Genomic DNA, 9,712 nt, shown 5'->3' on the forward strand with positions numbered 1-9,712 from the left:
CTGTGGGGATTGCAAACTAGAAAGGATTAGATCCCTGGGGCTATGTGATCTGCTCTGATTTAGGAGTTTGAGTCCTCTTTATCTGTTGTGCCATTCTTTCTCCAGTGCAATATTAACCCCACATTCTTGCATAGGGTTCTTCTTTCCACCTAGGCCATCTGACCCCAGAGAGTGCAGATATTGCCCCTTCTGGCATACAGCAGTTCTCTTTTTCTCTCAACCATATGCTTTTCTTTACAGCATCAGCTGATGTGTTGCTTGTGGGCAAGTGACTGCCATGACACATCACAGGTCCCAGGATTAGGCCTCAGAAACTGCAACAGTACCTTGTAGATAAGTAAAATATTTCCTGACATTCCTATATTCCCAGGAACAAAACCAGGAAGACATCTTATTGAGTTTGTTTCGAGATATGTGTTGGTTTTAGTGAAGGAGTATTAAGATGTCTGGTAGTATGAAAATAAATAGAATGTGTGTGTGAGTTTGGTTGTTAAGACAAAGAGCTGTATTTTTCAAACAGAGGTGTACACAGTGATAGTTTTGCAGATAGTCCATCTGCTCTGTGGAGTCACCCTCCTGACATGGACATCACTGTTGTGTTCTCATTTGCTGGTCCAACCTCTTGCTCCAGACAGAGTAGACTTTAAAATTAGGTCACATTACTCAAGGCTGTGTCAGTCAAGCTTTGCAAAATTCCATCCTCTGGGCAAACTTTGCAATGGTGAAAATTTTTATTTCATGGTATTTTTCTTTTCTTATATCCCAACAAGATTTCTCTGATATTTCTCTGGCAGGTTGTGCCTGTCACCTCTCCCTGTGCACCTCCAAGCAGAGCCTGGCCCTGCCTTCCCAAGACTCTCCCATTTGGGGGTTGCAGACTGCAGGATGATCTCTCTTCCTCCATCTCTTCCATAGGCTGAACAATCCCAGCTCTCTGCCTTCCCTCCTCACCCTGTGCTCCAGCCCCCTCACCATCTTGGTGCCCCTCCACTGGCCTTGCTCCATGATGCTCCATATACCAAGGAGCCAAGGTGGGCTTGGTGGGCAGCGTTCCCAATACAAGCTCATAAGCTCTGGATATGCAGGAATAATCACTTCCCCCATCCTGCTGGCTACAAGCTTTCTGCAACAGCCCCGTGTTTGGGGTTGAGTCACAAGGAGGAGGAGGTAAGCATGGGTTAGGGATGGATATGCTGTAGGGCACTGAGGTAACGCTGCTGCACACACTCCCATCACAAGTAGGATGGCATGGTGGTTTGGCAAACAGGGTGCCTGCTCACAGCTTTGTGCCCCACCCTGCTGCTCAGACAGACAAATGCTGGTGAATCACTATAATTCAAGAAGAGTGTAGTTTGCTTTCAATTGCCACAGCTGTGAGCTGCAGCTCAGATGATTCACAAAGGGCTCAGCCTTCCAGGCCCAGGGGCTGGGGAGGCCACTGGTTGCAATGCCAGACATTGCAACTCATCTGTGTTCAAGGGGTCTTGCATGCACTGAGGGAGTTGGTGGGATTTGAATTGAAACCACAGTGGTTATTCCTTTTTTTTCCTTCTTTTCTGTTCCTCTGCATTCACTATGGAAGCTGTGGGAGGTGTTAACTGTTTCGTTTGCTGTTTTATTACTGGATTTGGCTGGAGAACTGTTGTGGAGAATTGTGTGGAGGGGAGGTCTCCCTCTATTCCTGGTTCAAGTTAGGAAATGTGGCAAGGTCACCAAAGACTGGGCAAATTTCTTTGTCAAGCCGTAGACAGATTTCATATGGGTCACGAGAAGAACTCCAACCTTAACGCTACCACCACCAACAGTCTTACAAGAGCTGTGAACTATTTGGCAGAGAAAACTGGCAGGTTTGTAACCAAAATCCAATTTTGCAGGAGAGTTAGCTTTGTGCCTTTTTTTTGGATACTGTTTTGCTGTTGTGAAAAGCAATACATATGGAGGCCCATTAGAGCCTAAGGCTATTGTTGATGGAGGCTTGACTCATTCTTGGCACTCATGTACCTTCCTTTGATAGCTCAGCTGGTAGAGCGGAGGACTGTAGGCTGTCTCTGAAAAGTAATCCTTAGGTCGCTGGTTCAACTCCGGCTCAAAGGAAAGATTTTTGAGGTTTGTTTTCAGTTTTGTCTTTCACTTTTTTTTCTGGAGTTTACAACTTCACAGAACACCCCCTTACAACTACGCTATACCCAGTGAGAAGTTTAGTCTGATTCTGATGGTTGTTACAGCTGCAGTGCTGTGACCATTGTCACCTCCCTATGAACCATTCACTTAGGAGTGGGACTCTGTGATCCTTGTGGGTCCCTTCCTACTTAGAATTTTCAGTGAAATTTGTGAAACCTAGCTAATCAGTTGATGCCCATCATAAGAGCTTCTCTTCCTGCAGGGGCTCAAAACCTACAGACCTTTGACAGTTGGAGCAGACACATGGTGCAGAACTTGCAAAGCCTCTTTTACCCTAGCTGTGTGTGGAAAATGGGGGACATCCAATTACTGGAGCGCCCTTGCTGCTGGTTTCACCCCTTTTCCTTATCCCATTCTTTCATCTTGGAATTCTGAGGCTTTGAGTGTGGCAGTGGGAGCTAAGAGAGCTGGGGAAGAAAAATGTTTTTGTGAAGACAGGAACACCAAGATCATTCAGGTCTTGATACCTGTCTGAGACAGTGACTACGTGCGACAGTAGTCATCAGCCTCCTGAAAAGGTTGTGAATAGCTCTGGGCACGCTGTCCTGAGGTATATAATTTCCAAGAAGTGTCCATTTCGATGGAGAATTGTAAAGGTTGGGGCTGGTACAAAGGAAATGGATAAGAAAGAGCCCTAAGAAAGGACACCAGAGGCCAGGTTAAGAAGGTGTTTTAAGGACTCTTTCATACAGAAACTTTCAGAGAATAGAAAACAGGGCACTGCGACCTGTTAAAATTTTGTTTCACACAGGAAACTGACTCACTTTCACAAGACACAATGAGTTCTGAGACGTCTGTAAGAAGCTTTATTAAAGAAAAGATTAGAGGGTTTTATATGTTTACATTAGACGAGATGACATTAGGGATCTAAATCCCAAAGCTCATGCAAAGCTTCTCATGCAAAGCATCTCCTCATGCAAAGTGCAGTGCTAAGCTGAACAAAGGTAGGAGGAGGTGGCAATTTTCGTTCAGTTGCTTACCTTTCACTGTGCTTGGTAAAAAATATTTGCTAGTAGTCAGAGTCAAATACATCAAGAAACCAGCTAGAATGAATAATCAAGTGGTTATCTGTAATTCCAATATTTTAAAAGATTTTTTTTTTTTTTAACTAATTAGCGTCAGATCAATGTCCATCGATCATAGTACAACACTGGTTTTCCTTGTCCTTCCAAATCCAGCTGCACTAATTCCCCTTCAGCCTGCAAAGCAGTACAGACATACAGCCTCTTAACCAAAATGGGTTTTCAGCACAGGGAAGCACAGGACGGGAGGAGGCAGTTCTGCCTCTCCTCCCAACAACAAAACTGGTTCACCAGGACCTGGGGATGGAGTGGGCAGGTCATTCATTTATTCCTTCATAGGTCCTCCCACAGTGGGATGGGGTTGTAAAAGCAGGATTGAGAGGGGCAAGCAGATTCCTTTGCAGTCCTGATAGGACTCCTAGGGAGGAGGATGCACTGCAGCATCGTCTTCAGTGGGAACCTGGCAGTCAGTTTACATGAGGAGGAAGAGAGGGGTGTGAGCCTGGGTGATGCCACAGATATATTTGTAACTAACCTGGATTATAAATCTGTCCCAAGGCACCTGGGACAGATTCCCTCCCTACAATGTGGCTTTTATGGTCTTGGTGAGAAAAGTAGGAACCTTTCCATGATTCATGCCTTTAATTAATACAATAAGCCTGAAAGCTGCCAACAGCCATGCCATGTAAATCCTTGTGCTTGCGTCAGGGATGAGACCAATGGTTTTCCTGAGACTGGGGAATGGCAGAGACTGATGGGCAGCCTGGCTGCCTCACAGGTATTTTGTTGATGTGCAGATCTTTCCTGACTTAATTTTTCAGTCTGAGTTGCACAAAGTAAGATTGAAACAAGAATGAAGGGAGAAAGGATTAGTCAGAAGTAGGTTTTCATTGCAAGTGGTGTTCCTTCTGTGGTTGAAGAGGGCACGTTGTTCCAGTATGGATTCGCCCTCATATTGCTGCACACCAGTGGATAGTTGAGGCCTGTGGAGAATACCACTTGCTGTGGTTAGCTTCTGTTGTCCCAAGGTTGTTCCATTGCCTGCTATTTCAGCTGTCAGGGCTGCCTCTGTGCTCATACAGTGACAACACTGACTCTCCTTCTCTTCAATAACATTCACTAGGTAATTTTATAAAGTAAGTTCCAGCAGTTGTATCCATCAAGCCAGAAATGTGAATTTAGATATAAAGTCCTGGTGTTTTTCTCACATGTATGGTGGGAAGCATTTAAAAATGGTATTGTCTTTTTTGATAATGAGCTTCAGCTTTTCCTTTAATCTTGAGCAAGCTTCCCCTCACAGCCACACACCTCTGATCCATCAGACATTGTGAAGGTCGCTGTGTCCTTGTCTGAGAAATGGCACTCCACAGGTCAAACCTCTGAAAGAAAGATGTAACCAGCTGGGGACATGATAGACCAGCAGCAGCACACTCCCATTAGACAAGATATTGTTTGCTATCAGTGGGATGAGTGGGACTTCCCTTTCCAAAACACTTTTTTCTTTGACTTCTTGTCTTACCTTTTGTCCCTAATCAAACCTTTAACCTATCACCTGGTTTAGAAGCAGCAGACTGCACAGTGAAGAAATTGAAGCTCACACAGTCGGTGTAAACATGTTGCAAAATATCTGTACTTTCTCCCCCAAGGAAAGAGGAGTGCTTGGGTTCCCACAGGACAGCTTGGTGGGTTGGATCCAGTCATCTGCTCCCACAGTTCTTCTGTGGTCGTTTTGCACCTTTGCTAAGCAGCATCCCATGGTTTGTGACTGGTCTCCTCTGTCCTTGCCCTGAAAGTAACTTTTTGTTAAAAATTAAAGGCGCAGTTTTGGTACTGGCATAACTCCAGGTTCTCAGTTGTACTTGCATTGAATGTCTTTGTGTATCTTGAGCTTTGTTTTGATTTTTCAGTACAAATTAATCTCAGCTTCTCTCTAGACACCTGTTTTCACCTGGTTGCACCAAAGCTGTGTTGCAGAGATTGCTTATTCAGACACAATGTGAAATTACTGAGAAAAGCACGGTCTGCCTCGGGAAATTTGATTAACATTAAAGAAATTTCAGAAGACGCTAGGTAGCCTCCAAATTTTGGAGCTGCATGCTCTAGTATCAGGTTTCAGCCCAGTGCTGCATCAGTGGTGGGACTGAAGCCTTAACTTTGAACCGAGCCCACTGCTTTCCTTTGAGCACTGTAACATTTTTCTGCTGTTGTTGCTCTCTTGTAGCCACCTGTTGCCTCTGGTCATACAGATTTAAATAAAACTCTCTGTACAGGGTCATATCTTTGTAAAGTTTTTTATTATGACAAGGAAAACATGGTCCTGATTCCTGTCTGGAATAATGATATAAATCAATAGCAACAACTGCACGATTCCCTTACAGCTCTAGAGGTAGAATATGGCAATTAAAATAATGCACAATTAAGGAGAGCTTGAAAAAGCTTCTAAATCCAGGAAGCAAGTCAAGATGCTTTGCTGATGATTTGCTAGTTTGTAGAAATTGCAAGTGGTTGCAAATTGGTTTGCTTTTACCATGAAGTAAAACTATTCTCCAGTGTGTGTTTAGCTGAATTTATGAAAAGCATCTCAGCATGGCTGGAAATGACCAACAGTAGTTGCTGCCTTTACTTGCATCCACCAGACCACATAGATTTACAGCAAACTAAGCAACTGTTTGCACATTTCCTCAGGCCTTCTTAACCACCCTCTAACAACCAATTTTTCTTTTTCCTATTGTCGTTGTTATAATCAGGCCTTGATAAGAATTGCCGCCAGAGACACCCAATCAGTTCCATGCTATCATCTGGATATGATTAGAGTCCTCAGGACAGATTGAAGCCATTTGATAGCATTGATTACTTCCTTATTTCAGGTTGTGCCATTTTACCATTTACTCATTTAAAATTCTTGCCTCATTTAAGAGGGTACTTTTTTTTTTACATTGTAAATAACAAAATCTATTTTGTTGTGTGAGTCCAAATAAGCTTTGAAGTTTGTGGCTTTGTAATTTGAAAGTCATCTGGAGAGTGTATGCTTTCTTGTCATCTTTAATCAATCCACTATAATCAATTATCATATCAAAGTGTTCAATTACTCCTTAGTGCAGAGGTGCTGTAGCTATTTGGCCTAATTTCCTAGAAGATTCTCAGCATTCTCACTGCAGCACTGGGGTTACTTACCTGACTACTTAAAGATGTCTGCTGTGAAAATGAAGCTGGTACTACTTGAACATCAGCCTCCTCATAGAAAGCAATGCCAGATGCTTCTTCAGCACTACAAACCAATTTAGTCTGTCCAGTTTGTGAGCTGGCTGTGCTGTCTTGCTGCCAGTTCCTAAGAAGAGAGTCTTTGTCTGTGTATCTGTGCTTTTCTGCTAAGAATCCTGGCTCTTTCTTTTTTTTCCCCTGCATATTGAGAGATTTCAATATTCCCTTTTCCTGCAGTATACTACCCTTCCATTTATCAGGAATTATGGGAGGAAAGTTACTGCTGACTGTTGGGTCTATGAGTTTCATGTTTATTTGAAGGCTGAGCAAGAGAAATTGTGAGGGTTTTTTGTTTGGTTGGTTTGTTTTGGTTTTTTTCTTCCGTGATTGCTGTCTAAGTCCCCAATAGCTTATAGAAGCTTAAGAAGATCTGTATTTGTGAACTAAGGATCTCTCTAAACTCAGAGTTGAGGTGTTGGCCCTCCATATTGCCTTTTGTTGAATATGTGAAACTAAAAAATGTACTGATAATTTCATGTCAGTATAAGGCTTTTTTTGGGAGGCATCACTGTGTTTTGAACTCCACACAAACATTATTATATTATATATAATATTATTATTATATAATTATTATTATATAATATTATATTAGTGTATCCATCCTCACATCCCTGTGACATGGAGAGGTACCTATGTCCTTTTTTTCATGTAACACTGTCAGTCCCTAGGATTGCTGCAGTTGAGTGATGGGTCCTATACAGCTGCAGTAGAGCAGGAAAAGTCACCTGAACTTTCTGAGGATTTGGCTGCTTTATGTCCTGACCACCCTTCCTTATTTCTCAAGTTCCTAACTCTTTGTAAACCATTGACTTCACTCTCTGAGAAGCCAGCAACAAGTTCTCCCATGGTTTTAGTCGGCAACAGCTTCTCAGGCAAAATTATCTACTTGGTTCCTTCTCCCAGAAAACTATTGAACTACCAGTGGGTGAAACTCTAGGAGTATATTGCTGCATTAAGTCTTGGAGCATTGACACAACCAGTTTTCCAGCACTGACTCCATGCCAGGAGAGTGTGTGGTGGAAGGGAATGCTCCTGCTGTCATCCAATGGGGAAGGAGGAGAGCAGCATCAACCAAGTAGGGCTGCTGGTGCAGAGCCCTGCTTGGAGATCCATCCATCCATCCATCCATCCATCCATCCATCCATCCATCCATCCATCCATCCATTCCTCCATCCTCTGAGGCTTTCCTATGTTGCTTTCCTGCAGGAAGACACCTGTATGTGGATGGGCCAGTGCTCATCCTGGTGAGAAATGAAGCAGCACATGCACCTAGGAAGGGACAGGGAAAAAAGCAGAGAGGACACAAAGCTGTGTTTGAGCCACTTCTCATCAGGCTGAAGGAAGGGAACCATAAGTGGCTTTGTGGTGAGAAGGTCTGTGAAAACAGCCATTATCCTCATCTCATCTTACCTTTTGAGAAATATCAAACTTTTGATGAACCTTGTGACCTGTCAGAGGTCTCAGCTGAACTGCAGCTGAAGAGATTCACTGTAAAAGGATATAGGCTGCTTCTTATTGTTGATTTTTAACCATGAGAGTTCCTAAGGGAAATAGCATATAGTAATAACATTTAATGGTCTTCTGATGAGCATCTGGTACGGGGTGTTTTTTCTTTTAAATTGCATTAAAATTAAAACTGCATTATTGCAGAGTCCTCATTTCCTGTTCCGAGGCGAATTATGATGCTCTATTGATTGGCAAAGCTGTTTCCCATCCTGCATAAGTGTGGTTAGTGGACAGAGACACAGACATGCCCTACCACCCCCTCAGTTCTGAAAGTTTTTCTCTCTAAATTATTCATAGTGAAACCACTGATTCTCAAAATTTAAAACAGAGGAGAGAAGGTAGAATATTCTCTCATGTATGCCTTTGTATTAATTTATGTTCTATCACATTGAAAAAAAAGGAAATAGCAAGTTAAGCATGTTCAAGAAGCCACATGATGAGTATAATTGATGCATTCAGCCTATAGAACATACATATAATAGTCCATTGTAGTTATGGGATGGGCCAGCCAATATTTTTTCCTTGGAGATCATTACTTAAGCAGATGACTCTTGACCCTTTTCTTTTTGTGCTTCAAGAAGTTTGCCAGAAAGTACCCTTTTGTGCCATCAGCCTTTAATATCTCCCTCTGAGCAGCCTCGGTTTTTCATTTAACTTACTTCTGAATGTTAATCTGCTTTTTATCCCAAGGATCTTTATGAGAAATAAATTGGAGCCTTTTCAGAAACACAGTTTTCTTCCTTACTAGTTGAAAGCTTACCACAGTGTAGCAGCAATGTATGTGTTGTAAAATGATGCAAAATTTAACAAAAAAAGAAACTAAAAATAAAAAGGCAATGGTGCAATACTGGAGAGGCATGCTGGGTGTTTCTGTACAGAAACTCTCTGACCTGTGTATTCCATGGCAGCTGATAGGAGACCAAAGAAACTTACATTTGGAGGGACAAAGATCTACTTTGACATAACTTTGCAGTTCCCATTGGTCCTCATCCCCTGCAAGGTGGTCAATGGGCAGAATAAAGAGAAAAGCTCATAGCCTAAATAGCAAACCACATTAGAGTAGATGGCTTAAATAGTTTCTGACTCAGGAAAGGAGGAGTGTTCTCTGGGATCCTGAAGATTGGAGCAGTGCATGAAACTGGGCAGTTCCTTTTTAACCTTGCTGGTGGGAAAAGGGGAGAAGACAGCAGCAAAGAGAGTGGGTTGCACCAAGGAGACTGATGCAGGCTGCCTTCAGGGACAGTGGTTGTGTGAATGCCACTGGGTACCCAGCTCTTCCCTGTGCATGCAAGGACTGGCAAGAAAATCTGTGTTTTAGTTGAGTAGTATTTTTTTTTCACCTTTTTTTCTCATCAACCACCCTCTTTCAAGGGGAGTGCCGGTAGACCTCTGGAATGAATTATAAGGAAATCCCATATCCTTCTATAAAACAACAAAAAAGCCTAGTGTCAAGGGGAATGATAAGGGATCTTTGGTGATTTGAGAACAAGTGGAACTTGGAGTCTTTTCTGCACACCACAGTAATTACTGGTGAAAAAAACCCTGAAATATGGTTTTTCTGAAACCAAGGTACCAACAGGTTCCTTCCCATTTGTTCTCTTTATGATGAGGCCTTTCTCTCCTCAGTGCACAAGATGATACCCACTTTATTAAAAAAACCTACACAATTGATGGCTGCTTTTTCTTTGCTTGGAAAGATAGACCTTGGCAAATAATTACTTCTTGTTCTTATTCCTCAAATA

The 9,712-nt window shown here is 42.6% G+C and overlaps 1 non-coding gene across 1 annotated transcript; it reads left to right on the forward strand.

The window, feature by feature from the left end:
- The first annotated feature begins 2,004 nt into the window (after window positions 1-2,004).
- Window positions 2,005-2,094, forward strand: TRNAY-GUA (transfer RNA tyrosine (anticodon GUA)). The gene is given in 2 exon segments: window positions 2,005-2,041; window positions 2,059-2,094. It is a non-coding gene; the product is annotated as a tRNA-Tyr (tRNA).
- The last annotated feature ends 7,618 nt before the right edge of the window (window positions 2,095-9,712 follow it).

This window comes from Oenanthe melanoleuca, chromosome 2 (genome assembly GCF_029582105.1).
Source record: "Oenanthe melanoleuca isolate GR-GAL-2019-014 chromosome 2, OMel1.0, whole genome shotgun sequence".
NCBI classification, from domain to species: domain Eukaryota; kingdom Metazoa; phylum Chordata; class Aves; order Passeriformes; family Muscicapidae; genus Oenanthe; species Oenanthe melanoleuca.